At 40.3% G+C, this 21,327-nt stretch overlaps 1 protein-coding gene across 3 annotated transcripts in view; it reads right to left on the reverse strand.

Annotated features, from left to right (window-relative positions):
- Positions 1-21,327, reverse strand: part of LOC139761026 (uncharacterized) — a 318,517-nt gene that overhangs the window by 53,278 nt on the left and 243,912 nt on the right. The gene's annotated exons all lie outside the window — the stretch shown is intronic.

The raw sequence follows: 21,327 nt of genomic DNA on the forward strand, positions 1-21,327 counted from the left end.
TGTATTTAGGGAATCAGTGATGGATTGCGCAAAAGATGCTTGTGGCATGAGAAGAGTGGGAGGTGGGCTGTTTAGAAAGGGTAGTGAGTGGTGGGATGAAGAAGTAAGAGTATTAGTGAAAGAGAAGAGAGAGGCATTTGGACGATTTTTGCAGGGAAAAAATGCAACTGAGTGGGAGAAGTATAAAAGAAAGAGACAGGAGGTCAAGAGAAAGGTGCAAGAGGTGAAAAAAAGGGCAAATGAGAGTTGGGGTGAGAGACTATCAGTAAATTTTAGGGAGAATAAAAAGATGTTCTGGAAGGAGGTAAATAGGGTGCGTAAGACAAGGGAGCAAATGGGAACTTCAGTGAAGGGCGTAAATGGGGAGGTGATAACAAGTAGTGGTGATGTGAGAAGGAGATGGAATGAGTATTTTGAAGGTTTGTTGAATGTGTCTGATGACAGAGTGGCAGATATAGGGTTTTTGGGTCGAGGTGGTGTGCAAAGTGAGAGGGTTAGGGAAAATGATTTGGTAAACAGAGAAGAGGTAGTAAAAGCTTTGCGGAAGATGAAAGCCGGCAAGGCAGCAGGTTTGGATGGTATTGCAGTGGAATTTATTAAAAAAGGGGGTGACTGTATTGTTGACTGGTTGGTAAGGTTATTTAATGTATGTATGACTCATGGTGAGGTGCCTGAGGATTGGCGGAATGCGTGCATAGTGCCATTGTACAAAGGCAAAGGGGATAAGAGTGAGTGCTCAAATTACAGAGGTATAAGTTTGTTGAGTATTCCTGGTAAATTATATGGGAGGGTATTGATTGAGAGGGTGAAGGCATGTACAGAGCATCAGATTGGGGAAGAGCAGTGTGGTTTCAGAAGTGGTAGAGGATGTGTGGATCAGGTGTTTGCTTTGAAGAATGTATGTGAGAAATACTTAGAAAAGCAAATGGATTTGTATGTAGCATTTATGGATCTGGAGAAGGCATATGATAGAGTTGATAGAGATGCTCTGTGGAAGGTATTAAGAATATATGGTGTGGGAGGCAAGTTGTTAGAAGCAGTGAAAAGTTTTTATCGAGGATGTAAGGCATGTGTACGTGTAGGAAGAGAGGAAAGTGATTGGTTCTCAGTGAATGTAGGTTTGCGGCAGGGGTGTGTGATGTCTCCATGGTTGTTTAATTTGTTTATGGATGGGGTTGTTAGGGAGGTAAATGCAAGAGTCTTGGAAAGAGGGGCAAGTATGAAGTCTGTTGGGGATGAGACAGCTTGGGAAGTGAGTCAGTTGTTGTTCGCTGATGATACAGCGCTGGTGGCGGATTCATGTGAGAAACTGCAGAAGCTGGTGACGGAGTTTGGTAAAGTGTGTGGAAGAAGAAAGTTAAGAGTAAATGTGAATAAGAGCAAGGTTATTAGGTACAGTAGGGTTGAGGGTCAAGTCAATTGGGAGGTGAGTTTGAATGGTGAAAAACTGGAGGAAGTGAAGTGTTTTAGATATCTGGGAGTGGATCTGTCAGCGGATGGAACCATGGAAGCGGAAGTGGATCATAGGGTGGGGGAGGGGGCAAAAATTTTGGGGAGCCTTGAAAAATGTGTGGAAGTCGAGAACATTATCCCGGAAAGCAAAAATGGGTATGTTTGAAGGAATAGTAGTTCCAACAATGTTGTATGGTTGCGAGGCGTGGGCTATGGATAGAGTTGTGCGCAGGAGGATGGATGTGCTGGAAATGAGATGTTTGAGGACAATGTGTGGTGTGAGGTGGTTTGATCGAGTAAGTAACGTAAGGGTAAGAGAGATGTGTGGAAATAAAAAGAGCGTGGTTGAGAGAGCAGAAGAGGGTGTTTTGAAATGGTTTGGGCACATGGAGAAAATGAGTGAGGAAAGATTGACCAAGAGGATATATGTGTCGGAGGTGGAGGGAACGAGGAGAAGAGGGAGACCAAATTGGAGGTGGAAAGATGGAGTGAAAAGGATTTTGTGTGATCGGGGCCTGAACATGCAGGAGGGTGAAAGGAGGGCAAGGAATAGAGTGAATTGGAGCGATGTGGTATACAGGGGTTGACGTGCTGTCAGTGGATTGAATCAAGGCATGTGAAGCGTCCGGGGTAAACCATGGAAAGCTCTGTAGGTATGTATATTTCCGTGTGTGGACGTGTGTATGTACATGTGTATGGGGGGGGTTGGGCCATTTCTTTCGTCTGTTTCCTTGCGCTACCTCGCAAACGCGGGAGACAGGGACAAAGTATAAAAAAAAAAAAAAAAAAACCATCATTTTCATTTCCTACAGTAAATTTGATGGAAGGTACTAAATTGTTAAGTAAGGGGAGAAATATTTGTAAATTTTCATATGTTGGCCAAACACAAAGAACATCATCTACATACCTAAACGAAATTGCATTATAAAGTAAGATATCCTTTAGTAGTTTTGTTTCAAAAAAATCCATATAAAGATTACTTAGTACAGATGAAAGAGTGTTATCCATTGCCATACCAACACCAACATACCAAGGCTAACACTGTTGTGATTTTAGACAAAAGTAACTTTTTATCTAAAATAAATGATCTAAATGATAGCACAACATATTCTAAACTTAGTAAAAATCCCTTAGAAGCAGTTCATTCTCAATTCAATAAAGAAATGAGGTTGTTGTTGAAATGCAACATTTCTCTTATCAAACATTTGTCATCTTTGTCTCCTTCATTGCCATATATGTATGGACTTATCAAAACACATAAAGAAAATTTTCCAGCAAGACCTATCGTGAGTTCAGTAGCCTCCTTCACATAAATTATCAAAATGGTTAGCTTCCTTATTAAGCCCTTTAGTAGGTAAGGTATCAAATTCTAATATCATGAACAATGTAGATTTAGTCAACAAGCTAAACATAGCAATATTAATCTTGATTTAAAACTACTTAATTTTGATGTTTCCTCACTTTTCACTAAAGTTCCACTTGATGACCTTTTAGAATATTTATTTGATGTCTTGAATGATATTCATTTACCTGTTTCAAAGTCTAATTTCATTGAACTAATAAAATTGTGTATAAAAGACTGTGTATTTCAATTTAATGGAGATTATTATGCTCAAAAATTTGGCATGGCAATGGGTAACCCTCTTTCACCTCTACTAAGTAATCTTTATATGGAATTTTTTGAAACAAAATTACTAAAGTATATCTTACCTTCTTATGCAATTTGGTTTAGGTATGTAGATGATGTTCTTTGTGTTTGGTCAACAAATCAAGATTTACAAATATCTCTCCCCTTACTTAACAATTTAGTACCTTCCATCAAATTTACTGTAGAAAATGAAAGTAATGGTATGTTACCATTTTTAGATTGCATGATCCATAGACAAGGAAACAAGTTTAAGTTTAGCATATACAGAAAACCTACCAATGTATGCTCATATATCCATTATTACTTATCTCAACATGACAAAGTTAAATTATCATCATTTCAATCTATGTTCCTAAGGGCATTACGTATTTGCAGTCCAGACTTTATTGATGATGAGTTTGAGAAGATATATTCTATTGGATCTAAGTTAAAGTATCCTAGATCTTTCATCGATAAATCCCCTAAGTTAGCAAAGAAATCATTTTATAGAGTTGAGCCCAAACCTCCCATTGACACCAAGAATCTTAGAGTTCTCCCTTTTCATAATAATTTCACTTTGCTTCCCATGTTGCTTAAACCATTTAATGTAAATGTTGCCTTTAGCAACAATAATACTATAAAGAATATCTTAATCAGGAATTCACCAGAAAATTCTCTTTGTTGCATCTATAAAGTTCCTTGTGGAAACTGTGATAAAATTTTATGTTGGTCAGACTGGTAAGGATCTTTCTGTTAGACGTAAGCAACATAAATATAGTATAAGAACGGGACAAGAATCAAATGCCTTCTTTAATCATGTTAAAAACTATGATCATTGTATTGACTGGAATAACGCCATCTCAGTTGTTAACTCTAACTCTATTACCAAGAGAAATATCATTGAATCTTCTATTATTAAATACACAAAGAATTATAATCTTAATATTAGTGATGGTCTGTACAAATTAGATAACTTTATTGTTGATAACATTTGTAAAATGATAAGTTTATGAACGCTCGTTGTATGTTTTCGACAATCACATGTTTACCAAATGGCGTCTTAGCTTCGTCTCTTCGATGTATATCAACTGACTGTAATATTCCTCTCTTGTGTCTCCCATGATGAAGTGATTTTTACACGCAAGTGCACTTGGGAACTTTTCGTGTTTCATTTTCCCCGTGGACTTGTAGGAATATATATATATATATATATATATATATATATATATATATATATATATATATATATATATATATATATATATATATATATATATATATATATTTTTTTTTTTTTTTTTTTTTTTTTTTTTTTTTTTTTTTATACTTTGTCGCTGTCTCCCGCGTTTGCGAGGTAGCGCAAGGAAACAGACGAAAGAAATGGCCCAACCCCCCCCCCCCCATACACATGTACATACACACGTCCACACACGCAAATATACATACCTACACAGCTTTCCATGGTTTACCCCAGACGCTTCACATGCCTTGCTTCAATCCACTGACAGCACGTCAACCCCTGTATACCACATGACTCCAATTCACTCTATTTCTTGCCCTCCTTTCACCCTCCTGCATGTTCAGGCCCCGATCACACAAAATCTTTTTCACTCCATCTTTCCACCTCCAATTTGGTCTCCCTCTTCTCCTCGTTCCCTCCACCTCCGACACATATATCCTCTTGGTCAATCTCTCCTCACTCATTCTCTCCATGTGCCCAAACCATTTCAAAACACCCTCTTCTGCTCTCTCAACCACGCTCTTTTTATTTCCACACATCTCTCTTACCCTTACGTTACTTACTCGATCAAACCACCTCACACCACACATTGTCCTCAAACATCTCATTTCCAGCACATCCATCCTCCTGCGCACATCTCTATCCATAGCCCACGCCTCGCAACCATACAGCATTGTTGGAACCACTATTCCCTCAAACATACCCATTTTTGCTTTCCGAGATACTGTTCTCGACTTCCACACATTTTTCAAGGCTCCCAAAATTTTCGCCCCCTCCCCCACCCTATGATCCACTTCCGCTTCCATGGTTCCATCCGCTGACAGATCCACTCCCAGATATCTAAAACACTTCACTTCCTCCAGTTTTTCTCCATTCAAACTCACCTCCCACTTGACTTGACCCTCACCCCTACTGTACCTAATAACCTTGCTCTTATTCACATTTACTCTCAACTTTCTTCTTCCACACACTTTACCAAACTCAGTCACCAGCTTCTGCAGTTTCTCACATGAATCAGCCACCAGCGCTGTATCATCAGCGAACAACAATTGACTCACTTCCCAAGCTCTCTCATCCCCAACAGACTTCATACTTGCCCCTCTTTCCAGGACTCTTGCATTTACCTCCTTTACAACCCCATCCATAAACAAATTAAACAACCATGGAGACATCACACACCCCTGCCGCAAACCTACATTCACTGAGAACCAATCACTTTCCTCTCTTCCTACACGTACACATGCCTTACATCCTCGATAAAAACTTTTCACTGCTTCTAACAACTTGCCTCCCACACCATATATTCTTAATACCTTCCACAGAGCATCTCTATCAACTCTATCATATGCCTTCTCCAGATCCATAAATGCTACATACAAATCCATATATATATATATATATATATATATATATATATATATATATATATATATATTTTTTTTTTTTTTTCTTCTTCTTTGAAACTATTCGCCATTTCCCGCATTAGCGAGGTAGCGTTAAGAACAGAGGACTGGGCATATGAGGGACTACCCTCACCTGGCCCAATTCTCTGTTCCTTCTTTTGGAAAACTAAAAAAAAAACGAGAGGGGAGGATTTCCAGCCCCCCACTCCCTCCCCTTTTAGTCGCCTTCTACGACACGCAGGGAATACGTGGGAAGTATTCTTGCTCCCCTATCCCCAGGGATAATATATATATATATATATATATATATATATATATATATATATATATATATATATATATATATATATATATATATATATATATATATATATATATATATATATATATATTTCTTTCAAACTATTCGCCATTTCCCGCATTAGCGAGGTAGCGTTAAGAACAGAGGACTGGGCCTTTGAGGGAATACCCTCACCTGACCCAATTCTCTGTTCCTTCTTTTGGAAAAAAAAAAAAAAAAAAAAAAAAAAAATATATATATATATATATATATATATATATATATATATATATATATATATATATATATATATATATATATATATATATATATATATATATATATATATATATATATATATATATATATATATATATATATATATATATGTATGTATGTGAGAAATACTTAGAAAAGCAAATGGATTTGTATGTAGCATTTATGGATCTGGAGAAGGCATATGATAGAGTTGATAGAGATGCTCTGTGGAAGGTATTAAAGATATATGGTGTGGGAGGCAAGTTGTTAGAAGCATTGAAAAGTTTTTATCGAGGATGTAAGGCATGAATACGTGTAGGAAGAGAGGAAAGTGATTGGTTCTCAGTGAATGTAGGTTTACGGCAGGGGTGTGTGATGTCTCCATGGTTGTTTAATTTGTTTATGGATGGGGTTGTTAGGGAGGTGAATGCAAGAGTTTTGGAAAGAGGGGCAAGTATGAAGTCTGTTGGGGATGAGAGAGCTTGGGAAGTGAGTCAGTTCCTGTTCGCTGATGATACAGCGCTGGTGGCTGATTCATGTGAGAAACTGCAGAAGCTGGTGACTGAGTTTGGTAAAGTGTGTGAAACAAGAAAGTTAAGAGTAAATGTGAATAAGAGCAAGGTTATTAGGTACAGTAGGGTTGAGGGTCAAGTCAATTGGGAGGTAAGTTTGAATGGAGAAAAACTGGAGGAAGTGAAGTGTTTTAGATATCTGGGAGTGGATCTGGCAGCGGATGGAACCATGGAAGCGGAAGTGGATCATAGGGTGGGGGAGGGGGCGAAAATTCTGGGAGCCTTGAAGAATGTGTGGAAGTCGAGAACATTATCTCGGAAAGCAAAAATGGGTATGTTTGAAGGAATAGTGGTTCCAACAATGTTGCATGGTTGCGAGGCGTGGGCTATGGATAGAGTTGTGCGCAGGAGGATGGATGTGCTGGAAATGAGATGTTTGAGGACAATGTGTGGTGTGAGGTGGTTTGATCGAGTAAGTAACGTAAGGGTAAGAGAGATGTGTGGAAATAAAAAGAGCGTGGTTGAGAGAGCAGAAGAGGGTGTTTTGAAATGCTTTGGGCACATGGAGAGAATGAGTGAGGAAAGATTGACCAAGAGGATATATGTGTCGGAGGTGGATGGAACGAGGAGAAGAGGGAGACCAAATTGGAGGTGGAAAGATGGAGTGAAAAAGATTTTGTGTGATCGGGGCCTGAATATGCAGGAGGGTGAAAGGAGGGCAAGGAATAGAGTGAATTGGAGCGATGTGGTATACCGGGGTTGACGTGCTGTCAGTGGATTGAATCAAGGCATTTGAAGCGTCTTGGGTAAACCATGGAAAGCTGTGTAGGTATGTATATTTGCGTGTGTGGACGTATGTATATACATGTGTATGGGGGTGGGTTGGGCCATTTCTTCCGTCTGTTTCCTTGCGCTACCTCACAAACGCGGGAGACAGCGAGAAAGCAAAGAAAAAAAAATTATATATATATATATATATATGTATATATATATATATATATATATATATATATATATATATATATATATATATATATATATATATATATATATATATATATATATATATATATATATATTTTTTTTTTTTTTTTTTATACTTTGTCGCTGTCTCCCGCGTTTGCGAGGTAGCGCAAGGAAACAGACGAAAGAAATGGCCCAACCCTCCCCATACACATGTACATACACACGTCCACACACGCAAATATACATACCTACACAGCTTTCCATGGTTTACCCCGGACGCTTCACATGCCTTGATTCAATCCACTGACAGCACGTCAACCCCTGTATACCACATCGCTCCAATTCACTCTATTCCTTGCCCTCCTTTCACCCTCCTGCATGTTCAGGCCCCGATCACACAAAATCCTTTTCACTCCATCTTTCCACCTCCAATTTGGTCTCCCTCTTCTCCTCGTTCCCTCCACCTCCGACACATATATCCTCTTGGTCAATCTTTCCTCACTCATTCTCTCCATGTGCCCAAACCATTTCAAAACACCCTCTTCTGCTCTCTCAACCACGCTCTTTTTATTTCCACACATCTCTCTTACCCTTACGTTACTTACTCGATCAAACCACCTCACACCACACATTGTCCTCAAACATCTCATTTCCAGCACATCCATCCTCCTGCGCACAACTCTATCCATAGCCCACGCCTCGCAACCATACAACATTGTTGGAACTACTATTCCTTCAAACATACCCATTTTTGCTTTCCGGGATAATGTTCTCGACTTCCACACATTTTTCAAGGCTCCCAAAATTTTCGCCCCCTCCCCCACCCTATGATCCACTTCCGCTTCCATGGTTCCATCCGCTGACAGATCCACTCCCAGATATCTAAAACACTTCACTTCCTCCAGTTTTTCTCCATTCAAACTCACCTCCCAATTGACTTGACCCTCAACCCTACTGTACCTAATAACCTTGCTCTTATTCACATTTACTCTTAACTTTCTTCTTCCACACACTTTACCAAACTCCGTCACCAGCTTCTGCAGTTTCTCACATGAATCCGCCACCAGCGCTGTATCATCAGCGAACAACAACTGACTCACTTCCCAAGCTGTCTCATCCCCAACAGACCTCATACTTGCCCCTCTTTCCAAGACTCTTGCATTTACCTCCCTAACAACCCCATCCATAAACAAATTAAACAACCATGGAGACATCACACACCCCTGCCGCAAACCTACATTCACTGAGAACCAATCACTTTCCTCTCTTCCTACACGTACACATGCCTTACATCCTCGATAAAAACTTTTCACTGCTTCTAACAACTTGCCTCCCACACCATATATTCTTAATACCTTCCACAGAGCATCTCTATCAACTCTATCATATGCCTTCTCCAGATCCATAAATGCTACATACAAATCCATTTGCTTTTCTAAGTATTTCTCACATACATTCTTCAAAGCAAACACCTGATCCACACATCCTCTACCACTTCTGAAACCACACTGCTCTTCCCCAATCTGATGCTCTGTACATGCCTTCACCCTCTCAATCAATACCCTCCCATATAATTTACCAGGAATACTCAACAAACTTATACCTCTGTAATTTGAGCACTCACTCTTATCCCCTTTGCCTTTGTACAATGGCACTATGCACGCATTCCGCCAATCCTCAGGCACCTCACCATGAGTCATACATACATTAAATAACCTTACCAACCAGTCAACAATACAGTCACCCCCTTTTTTAATAAATTCCACTGCAATACCATCCAAACCTGCTGCCTTGCCGGCTTTCATCTTCCGCAAAGCTTTTACTACCTCTTCTCTGTTTACCAAATCATTTTCCCTAACCCTCTCACTTTGCACACCACCTCTACCCAAACACCCTATATCTGCCACTCTGTCATCAGACACATTCAACAAACCTTCAAAATACTCATGTCTGATCATTATCTTGTGGAGGCTAAGGTGAAGATTAGTATGGGTTTTCAGAAAAGAAGAGTGAATGTTGGGGTGAAGAAGGTGGTGAGAGTAAGTGAGCTTGGGAAGGAGACCTGTGTGAAGAAGTATCAGGAGAGACTGTGTACAGAATGGAAAAAGGTGAGAACAATGGAAGTAAGGGGAGTGGGGGAGGAATGGGATGTATTTAGGGAATCAGTGATGGATTGCGCAAAAGATGCTTGTGGCATGAGAAGAGTGGGAGGTGGGCTGTTTAGAAAGGGTAGTGAGTGGTAGGATGAAGAAGTAAGAGTATTAGTGAAAGAGAAGAGAGAGGCATTTGGACGATTTTTGCAGGGAAAAAATGCAATTGAGTGGGAGAAGTATAAAAGAAAGAGACAGGAGGTCAAGAGAAAGGTGCAAGAGGTGAAAAAAAGGGCAAATGAGAGTTGGGGGTGAGAGACTATCAGTAAATTTTAGGGAGAATAAAAAGATGTTCTGGAAGGAGGTAAATAGGGTGCGTAAGACAAGGGAGCAAATGGGAACTTCAGTGAAGGGCGTAAATGGGGAGGTGATAACAAGTAGTGGTGACGTGAGAAGGATATATATATATATATATATATATATATATATATATATATATATATATATATATATATATATATATATATATATATATATATATATATATATATATATATATATATATATATATATATATATATTTACACTGTTGGTTACAGTGGTGTTGTGGCACTGGTGGTTACAGTAGTATTGTGGCACTGATAGTTACAGTGGTGTTGCTGCACTGTTTGTTATAGTGGTGTTATGGCACTGTTCGTTACAGTGATGTGTTGGCATTGTTGGTTACAGTGGTGTTGTGGCACTGTTCGTTACAGTGGTGTTGTGGCACTGTTAGTTACAACGGTGTTGTGGCACTGTTGGTTACAGTGATGTGGTACTGTTAGTTACAGTAGTGTTGTGGCACTCTTGGATACATTTATGTTGTGGCACCGTTGGTTACAGTGATGTTCTGGCACTGTTGGTTACAGTGATGTGTTGAGGCACTGTTGGTTACAGTGAAGTTGTGGCACTGTTGGTTGTAGTAGTGTTGTGGCACTGTTGGTTACAGTAGTGTTGTGGCACTGTTAGTTGCAGTGGTGTTGTGGCACTGTTGGTTACAGTGATGTTGTGGCACTGTTATTTATAGTGGTGTTGTTGTACTGTTGGTTATAGTGGTGTTGTGGCACTGTTGGTTACAGTGATGTTGTGGCAATGTTGGTTACAGTTGTGTTGTGGCACTGTTGGTTGCTGTGTTGTTGTGGCACTGTTGGTTACAGTGATGTTGTGGCACTGTTGGTTACAGTGGTGTTGTGGCACTATTTGTTAGAGTAGTGTTGTAGCACTGTGGGTTACAGTGATGTTGTGGCACTATTGGTTATAGTGGTGTTGTGGCACTATTGGTTACAATTGTGTAGTGGCACTGGTAGTTACAGTGGTGTTGTGGCACGGTTGGTTACAGTAATGTTGTGGTATTGTTAGTTACAGTGGTGTTGTGCCACTGTTGGTTACAGTGGTGTTGTGGCACTGTTGGTTACAGTGGTGTTGTAGCACTGTTGGTTATAGTGATGTTGTGGCACTGTTGGTTACAGTAGTGTTGTGGCACTGTTGTTTGCTGTGATGTTGTGGCACTCTTGGTTACAGTGACGTTGTGACACTATTGGTTACAGTGATGTTGTGGCACTATTAGTTAGAGTAGTGTTGTGGCACTGTTGGTTAAAGTGATGTTGTGGCACTATTGGTTATAGTGGCGTTGTGGCACTATTGGTTACAATTGTGTTGTGGCACTGTTAGTTACATTGTTGTTGTGGAACTGTTGGTTACAGTAATGTTGTGGCATTGTTAGTTACAGTGGTGTTGTGGGACTGTTGGTTACAGTGGTGTTGTGGCACTGTTGGTTACAGTGTTGTTGTGGCACTGTTGGTTACAGTGGTGTTGTGGCACTGTTGGTTACAGTGGTGTTGTGGCACTCTCAGTTACAGTGACTTTTTGGGACTGTTAGTTGCAGGGGGGTTGTGTCACTGTTGGCCACAATGGTTTTGTGGCACTGTTAGTTACAGTGGTGTTGTGGCACAATTAGTTACAGTAGTTTTGTGGCACTGTTGGTTACAGTGATGTTGTGGCACTATTAGTTACAGTGGAGTTGTGGCACTGTTGGTTATAGTGGTGGTGTGAATATATTAGTTACAGTGGTGTTGTGGCACTTTTGGTTACAGTGGTATTGTGGCACTTTTGGATATAGTGATGTTGTGGCACTGTTGGTTACAGTGGTGTTGTGGCACTTTTGGTTACAGTTATGTTGTGGCACTGTTGGTTTGAGTGGTGTTGTGGCATTGTTGGTTACAGTGGTATTGTGGCACTGTTGCTTACAGCAGCAGCTGATTTCTTTTGCTGGTACACCACTTCAATATTTCAGATATTTTTCTGTATTGTCTTTATATTTCTCAAAGGTTGGGAAGTAGAAGTGAACAATCGGCCATTTAATATGACGTTACTGGACATAACATTTGTTTCCATTGAAGTGACTGGAAATAAACATAAGACGAAGACAATACGAATTTCAGGGAAATCCAGTAAACAGGTCACTTCTGCCCCACTCACACCTGACCTAAGATGGTCTCTCCCGTCAGGTAGGGTCAGGAATTTCCTTATGTGTTTCCAGGCCAGCATTTATGTACCAGAACATGAGAAGAGAACTTGATATACGCCTCCGTCTGGAACGCCATTATTCCATTTCGCTTCGTGGATCCACTTGCAGTCATCAGTCTGCGAGGGATTCGTGAGAAATGGTCTTATGAGGGATTATCATCACGCCTCGGCCAGAGTGACTTGGGATAAATAAAATGAAACTGTACAAGCAGAATAATTCTCACGCCTGCCTACATCACCACTATGCAGGTGACTGCTGTAAAATGTTTTAATTCCGTCAATAAATGTTTGGGCATATCTTCCAGTAATAATATTTTGTCTCTGATACCTAGGAAGGATATATGTTAGCAATCCAAGTGTGTGTGTGTGTGTGTGTGTGTGTGTGTGTGTGTGTGTGTGTGTGTGTGTGTGTGTGTGTGTGTGTGTTTGTGTGACCCATGTTAGCCTCTGAGAGTTAATGTGTCCTCAAGAGTTAACCAGACCCGCCACTTGGAGGCTAGGTCAGGGGATCGACTTCGGGTCCTCATCATCCCCCCCACACTACCTTCTTCCAGTGCATGGAACACTTGGGTGGAGATACACAATATCCCAATTGTCCCTATTAGTGTCCTGGTAAAACTGGTCCTCAGATGAGGCTTGTCACATGTTTTGGGCTGTACGTTGAAGGCACCACACTGTACAGAGGGGTCCCTCCCTGACAACCCCCCACATCTCTCTACTCTTACGAGCGCTGCCATATGGCCCTGTCACTCCCCCACGGGTGGTGACTGGGTCATGAGGAGGTGGTACAACTTGAGACGAATTCCGTCAATGCAGAAATGATCTCATCTATATCATTAATATGGCCTAGAGCGGCCTGGCGAGCTGCGTTGATGACAGACTCTGGCGCCTCCTGTTGCGTTGCGCTGAGTTTGACGTCGTGAGGGAGGTACCCCAAGTCACCCAAGTCTGGTGTTATGGGAGTGAGGGCGCAACTGTTCGTAGTCTTCAAGACGTGGTACCTGTCGTCTGCCGGCAATTGAGTAAGGTCAGATGGATGGTATGAGGCAAGGCCAAAATCTATCAAGGTGACCTCGAGCGGGAATGAGAGATCGTGTGGGATGGTGACCACGATGTTTCCCGTGTGTAGGTCATTGTGGTAGACACCAATGGCATGTAGCTCTTTGAAATGGAGGCAGACCTGAAGTCCGATGAGGACTAGGTACTTGTAAGAAAGTTCTCTATCCAGGAGCAGGTCTCCGAGGGTGTCGGAACCAACGAAGGTTATGAGAAGAGTTGGAGGATCGTCAGAGGTGGCCAGCAGTCGATGGGCTCCTCCGGCTACACTGACTTTTACCAGAAAATAGGCCTCCAGCTCATACATCACAGGTGCAAAACTGAGAGTCTTTCCGACCTTAAGTACGGTGTCGTAACCGTCCCATTTCACACGATAAGCCGTTCTGAAAGCGCCTTCTCCAAGAAGTTCCCCAGTTGCAGTAAGATGTTCCACATCCAATCCAACTTATGTAAGTATAAGTTGTTGTTATTATTATTATCATTATTATTATTATAATTTTTCGTTATTATTATTATTATTATTATTATTATTATTATTATTATTATTATTATAGAAATACTTAGAAATACAGATGGACTTGTATGTAGCATTTATGGATCTGGAGAAGGAATTGGATAGGGTGGATACAGATCCTCTGTGGAAGGCAACTTGCCAGAAGAAGTGAAAAGTTTTTACAAAGGATGTAAGGCATGTGTACAAGTAGGAAGAGAGGAAAGTGATTGCTTCCTAGTGAATGTCTGTTTGCATAAGAGGTGCGTGGGGTCTCCATGGTAGTTTAATTTGTTTATGGATGGGGTAGTTAGGGAGGTGAATGCAAGAGTTTTGGAGAGAGGGGCAAGTATGCAGTCTGTTGTGGATGAGAGGGCTTGTGAAGCGAGTAAGTTGTTGTTCGCTGATGATACAGCGCTGGCGGTTGATTCGGGTGAGAAACTGCTGAAGCTGGTGACTGAGTTTGGTAAAGTGTGTGAAAGAAAAAAGCTGAGAGTAAATGTGAATAAGAGCAAGGTTATTAAGTTCAGTGGGGTTGAGGGACAAGTTAATTGGAAGGTAACTTTGAATGGAGATAAATGAGGAAAGTGAAGTGTTGTAGATATCTGGGAGTGGACTTGATAGCGGATGGAACGATGGAAGCGGAAGCGAGTCATAGGTTTGGGGAGAGAGCGAAGGTTCCGGGAGCGTTGAAGAATGTGTATGTTGGAGGGAAAGAATATTATCTCGAAGAGGAAAAATGAGTATGTATGAAGGAATAGTGGTTCCAACGATGTTCTATGGTTATGAGGCGTGGGCTATAGTTAGGGTTTTGCGGAGAAGGGTGGATGTGTAGGAAATGAGATGTTTGAGGACAATATGTGGTGTAAGGTGGTTTGATCGAGTATGTAATGAAAGGGTAAGAGAGATGTGTGGTAATAAAAAGAGTATAGTTGAGAGAACAGAAGAAGGTGTATTAAAATGATTTGGTCACACGGAGAGAATGAGTGAGGAAAGATTGACAAAGAGGATATATGTGTCAAAGTTAAATGGAATGAGAGAAGTGGGAGACCAAATTGGAGGTGGAAGGATGGAGTGAAAAAAGATTTTGAGCAGTCATTTTCATATATGGCGGAGTTGCGATGGGAATGGATAAAGGCAGTAGGTATGGATATGTACATGGGTATATACGCATATGTTTGTGTATGTATTTGTTTGTATACGTTGAAATGTATAGGTATGTATATGTGCGTGTGTGGACGTGTATGTATATCTATGTGTATGTGGGTGGGTTGGGCCATTCTTTCGTGTGTTTCCTTGAGCTAACGCGGAAGACAGCGACTAAGTATAATAAAATTGTCTTGTGGAGGGAAAGGTGAAGATTTGTAGAGATTTCAGAAAAGAAGAATGTTGGGGTGAAGAGAGTGCTGCGCTAGATGAAACTGGTGAATATGTTATGTACTTCAAAATGTTACAGTAGACTTAAGGAATCTGATGAAACATAATGTTGTTCTGATAGATTATTTGTTTATGAGGATTATGTATTGTGTTGAACTTTAATGGTTGTTTAAACCAATGCGTGTCAGCCAGAATCAGTAAAGATCATAAGAAATTCAAAAAGGTGATAAAAACATAAATCTTTATTATCATAAATAACAGAACGTTTTCTCCTATGGGGATTTAAAAGAAAAATAACACAAGAGAACTAGTTTAAGGCAGGAGTGCTTCATTTTCGTAACAAACTATATGCTATTACGTCCCTTTTCTATCATAAATCTTATGTTCACTTTCAACAAATGTCTTGTATCTATAATAAAAACTCGGTATAGAGATTTGTTGAATGTTCTCCAGCGAGCCGTTGCATAGGTCTTCGTTAGTGAAGTTCATTTCGTGTAATGGATCATGCATTACAAAGTTGTGTCCATCCACACAGGTGCTACACGTCCCGGGTAAAGATATTTCCTAGAAATGGCGTCGATTTAACACAGATATGTCTTCTGTAGATATTTGGAAAACATTCTTCCGAGGGACAATACCTAACACTTTTGTATTAAAGTTTATCAGTTGTAAGTGATCAAGCATTACAAAGCTGTGTCCACTGCCACAGGTGCAACTGATCCCGGGTAAAGGTATTTCACTATCTTTGTTTCCTTAACACTTCTAGTTATATATGTTTCATCCTTGATGTGGTCCTTACAATGAGTATTCATTGTTTGTAATTCTTTTCATCCTTACCATAGCATCAATCAGTTGAAGTGCAGAATACTTAACTGAAACTGACTACTTTATTCTGTTTGAGACATAATATGAAAGGTGTTCCCGGACTCCAGCTGTAAGTGGTTATGGTTCACATTTTGGCTTCATGACCTTTAGGTGATAGCCCTTAAATCCAACAACATATATACATCCTGTTATACAACTGATGTTACTGTCTGACGTATGTATGGTGCGGCTTGATGACTTTACCTGCTGATGGCTAATATCGACTGTTATCATCTTGCAAATCTTGTTATTTGTTTGCTTTTCCGTACGGTACAGATTCTGGTTTAACGAACTTTACCTGTTGCCAGCTGTAAATTCAGAGATAATAAAACATGCTTACGTGTTACGGAGGCCGTATGATAACGGCCCGATCCACGCAAGGACCTGACGAATATGTAAACAAGAAATAGCCTGTTAGGCAAGATCAGAGAACGGGCCGTCCACACTCTAGATGTAGGACGTAAACCTAGAAAATCTAACCACGACAACAAACAATAGGTATGTGAAAAGCTCACTAGTGTGACAACGACAGTAGATAACTGCTACGAGGAGACCTGCTGGTGACTCTAACAATAACATAAGTGTACAGTAAACAGACTTTCTGAGAACGGCCTCTCGAAAGACAAGGGCCCCATGTCAGGCGGACACCTGCCCAATCTAACAACGATAATTTATCTAATTATTTGTAGTCATATACGAATCCTGACTCCATAACTGTTGATTTGTAGATTGCTTCACGTGGCAGAGATGATCCAGCCATTACACACGACAAAGGTATATTACTGAGCTCCGTCTCGTTCAACTCTGGGCTAACTAGCGAGGTACAAGGAACAGCCCTCATGACCACCATTGCCTCACCTTGAAACTGGTCACTTGAAAGGCTTCTGACAATTAACTGCCACTGTTGATTGTTTATTGAGCTGTGTTGACGACCCGCCCCCACACCCCTTGTATACGTAAGGCTGGTGAACAGTATATGGTCTCCTCTCAACACCGCTCACGAACATTCTTCTATATTTCTTATTTTGTTTATTATAAAAGGAATACATATAGTAACGGGAGCATAGCTCAGATTATGACGCCTAAGTCCAGCACCATTGAGAGGTCTTTATAGATATACAAATACCAGCAAAAGACATACAGAAGGAGTGGTCATGTGTGTGTGCAGCAGCCAGACACGCAGTCGCGCACCAACTACTGACGTGTACGGAGCTGTTGTCGTCTCTCAGAGCTAGGTTGTCGCTATTCCCCCCTGCGTTGTCGCTCCCCTTGCTTTGTTTTGAATTTCTTTTACAAAGTTATTGTTCATTAATATCTTTTATAAGGTTGTTTTATGCAAAATTGATATTTCATTGACGGGTGTCCGCTTCCCACCACTGCTGTCATATATATCCTCTTTGTCATCATGTCATCATGTACTGTCCCCAAATGCCCAGACCAGTTCAGCGCACCTTATTCAGCTCTAAATTTTACTTTTCATATATCACAACTCTCTCTTACCCTTTTGTTTTCTACTACATTAACCCTCGTCACAAAACATTCTGTTCTTGCTCCCACCACTTTTGACATATATCCTCGATGCCCAAACCAATCCAGTGCAAATTCTTGAAGTCTCTAAACCATACTCTTTTCATTAACTCACGACTTTCTTATCCTTTTATTTGTTACTAGATTATCACTCCACAAAACACACTGTTCTCAAACATTTGATTTTCAAAATTTTCCCTTCTCCAGTACCTTCCCATCTAAAGGCCATTCCTCGCACCAATACAAAATTGTCGGGACCACTATGGGTTCAAATATGCCTATGTTCACCATCCTAGAAAGTCATCTACCTTTCCACATATTCCTCAATGCTTTCATTATCTTCGCCCATAGTGTGACGCTCCCTAGCTCCCATGCTATTATTAGTTACCATATTCATTCCTATGTTTGTAAAACAGTTTACTTTCTCCAAGTTTACTTCCTACAAACTTACATCTCAGTTAACCTGTCCCTCACCAGTGCTAACCCTAGTAACATTTCTTTTAGTCACATTTACTTTTTATTTATCCTTTCACCCTCTTTCTTAAACTCAAAAACCAGTTTCTTCTTTTATCTTATTATCTTACAGCGTTATCTTATAGTCTTAGGTCATTAAGGCAAGTTTAAAAAACTTTCAGTCATCTTTTATGCATAACTTGATATTCCAGTTTTGCTATATAAGGATTTGTTTCAACAGCCTCCCGACCAAAGCTGGCGTTTGGGAGAAAGGTTATATAGAGGTTGGTCGTGCCTAGTTAGAATCAACAGAAACAACATTCTGGTTAAAGGAAACTAAAGGGGTGAAACGCGTGTATGACGACTTATGGGTTTCGGAGGTAATAAAGAGGTCAAGTGTGTTGGAAGAATGGTCTTGACGGTCTAGAACTTGGTGAGGGTATTTACCTAATTGTTCCAGTTAGAGCCTAATCAATCATTTTTGTGAACACTGAACTCCCCTGCGTAAAGGATATCAGCATATGGGTGTGAGTGAGCAGACCTTCTTGGGAAGATATAAAATATTCGGGGATTCGTGCATAGTTTTACGAATTGGTCGGGGTTGGAGGTATAAATGATACAGAAACCCAAGATAATCAAGGGTAGAGAACTTTTGAGCAAAATGACATCAAAATTAGGGACTCAAGAGCCACAAGGCAAGGAACAGATGATTTTGTACCACAACGGATCAATCTCCACCGTTGGAACGGATATAATGATACAGATTATAGCTGGAGATCCGTTAGCTCAGAGAAGAGTGACCTTTAGCAGTTAGATATCTGAGAGAGAGAAAACAAAGTTTAGGGTAGGAGGTAAACAGGTAGTGGTCAATAATGTTGCAGAAACAGATAGAAAAAGAGCCAGGCCTAAGAACTGTGGCCGTGGAAGTGGGGTGGATCCCTGTCGCATGATGATCGCAAGTGGTCCCAGAGATCCTCTCAACCCTTCTCACTCGGTGGTGCCGCTCCGAATCGGTACCGCAGAATGATCTGTGTGTTGTACTGCCATAAAGTTTGAAATATTGAAAGGTAGAAAAAAAGATATATAGATATGTGTGTGAGTTATGTGTCTTTAAGTGTCGTGCATGACAAGAAGAGGATATAGGATTAGGACTGAATATCAGCAACTCAAATGTGGTTGAGGGAAGGGTAAAAAAGACAGCTTTCTGTGACTGAAATCGTAAGTAAGTAACAGACGCCACAGTGCTGGTTCACTGCGTCCTCACCACTATCCCGACTGAAACGAAGGCAGGAGTATCTCCCTTGACAGTGATTGCCTGCTACACACTATTACTACAGAATAGCAACAGTAGGTGCCACCAGTTCACCTGAATTATACGCGTTTGTGGAGGTCTTGGATCCCCCAAGTGTGGTGTGTCCTCTATTCTCCAAGCGTGTGGGGATGTTGCATGCTTGCCGGGGTGAAGGTCCTAGAATCTCTAGGTATGCACTGTGTCTAGATCATCTGCGTGTCTGGTGCTGTCTGGTGTTCCTTGATCCTCAGGTAATGGGGAACTGGGACCCTCTATACTCATTCTTCTTTTTTTTTTTTTTGTTTAGGCGAAGATGCAGATGACATGTTGGTGATGATTGGCTAAACGCAGTATGTCCGAATAACATTGTTGTATTGCAAGTAATTACCGGACAATATGACTCGAAACTTATATACTAATTCAAATTTCTCCCTCAGATGTATGTTTTGTCAATTGATAATGCTAACGAATAAAGAAATTATGAAGTAATGATTTGGAAAGTCTACATTAACTAACCACAGTCACCCAAGTCAACGATCTATGCTTGTTTTCTGATATAAGCTACTTCATTTGTAACTTTTCGTATATTTCAAAGTAAATTAGGACAAATTGTACTAAACATATTAAGAAGCATGTAATTATCAGTTTTTTTTCTAAGAGCAGAATGTACTCAAAACATGGAATTAATGAAACTCTTTTTGTGAAACGTTCCGGGGAAGGTAAAAAGAACAGCCACGGTCACTAGGCGTTTTATGTCTCTATAATATTTTGCTTGATGTTTTTCGTCTATCTCCATTCCTCACATATTTGATCTATTATGTGTATTTGATTTTGTTTATGACGGCTGTAGATCTCAAGCAGTTCAACTTTTGTAATAGAAGGATCGTGATCAATATCAGTTTCCTCTAACCACTGAATTAATTGGTACTTTTTTGTAGCCGATTGTTGGAACTTTGTTTGATATTTTAGAGTGATATGGAGCATTAGCCTTAATGATAAGTGACTGGAAGTGTGTTCCCTTTAGGTGATTTTCTTTTTTTTTTCCTTCCCGTAACGTTTCACAAGCAGTGTTTCATTCATTCTATTTTTTGAGTAGATTCTGGTTTTCAAATCTTTTTTGTTTCTTCATATGTTTAGCGCAGTTTTCCCAACTTATGTTAGAATATGTGAAAATTTACAAATGAAGTAACGTGCATCCGAGAACAAGCTTGGACCGTTGACTTGGGAGGTTATTGTTATCTAGTCTACACTTACCAACACATTACTTCATAATCCTTTTACTCGTTAGCATTATTAATTGATTTATCATGTATCTGAGGGAGAAATTGAGGTGAGTAAATAAGATTCTATTCAAGATATCTGATAAACATTTGAAATACAGCTATGTTACTTGGACATGTTTCATTTAGCCAATCATCACCAACGTATCAAGTGCATCTTCGCCTAGATAAAACATATAAGCTAAGTATAGGTGTTTTAGGGGTCCTCCATGTATCCTGGCATGTATCCTGGACCTTCTATGTGTTTATGTAATCTTGATCCTCCAGGTGTGTGGGGTTGTTTATCCTCCATGTTTGGGAGGTTCTGGATCCTCCAAGTGTGTGGGATTCATGGACACTTCTGGTATATGGAGGCCCTAGAACCGCTAGATGTGTTGGGATTCTGGATCTCCAGGCATGAATGGGTCTTAGACGATCTATTTGTTGCGTGGGTCCTAGATCTTCCAGGTGTGGAGATCATCGTCCCTACAGGTGTTTAGAAGCACAAGGTCCTCCAGGTGTGTATAGGATCTATGCCATTTACATGTGTTTTCTCATCACCCAGGTGTTTGGGATTCCTTTATGATACAGGTGTGTGAAAGCTCTGGATTCTCCAG

This window comes from Panulirus ornatus, chromosome 39, assembly GCF_036320965.1.
Source record: "Panulirus ornatus isolate Po-2019 chromosome 39, ASM3632096v1, whole genome shotgun sequence".
In the NCBI taxonomy this organism is placed as follows: Eukaryota; Metazoa; Arthropoda; class Malacostraca; order Decapoda; family Palinuridae; genus Panulirus; species Panulirus ornatus.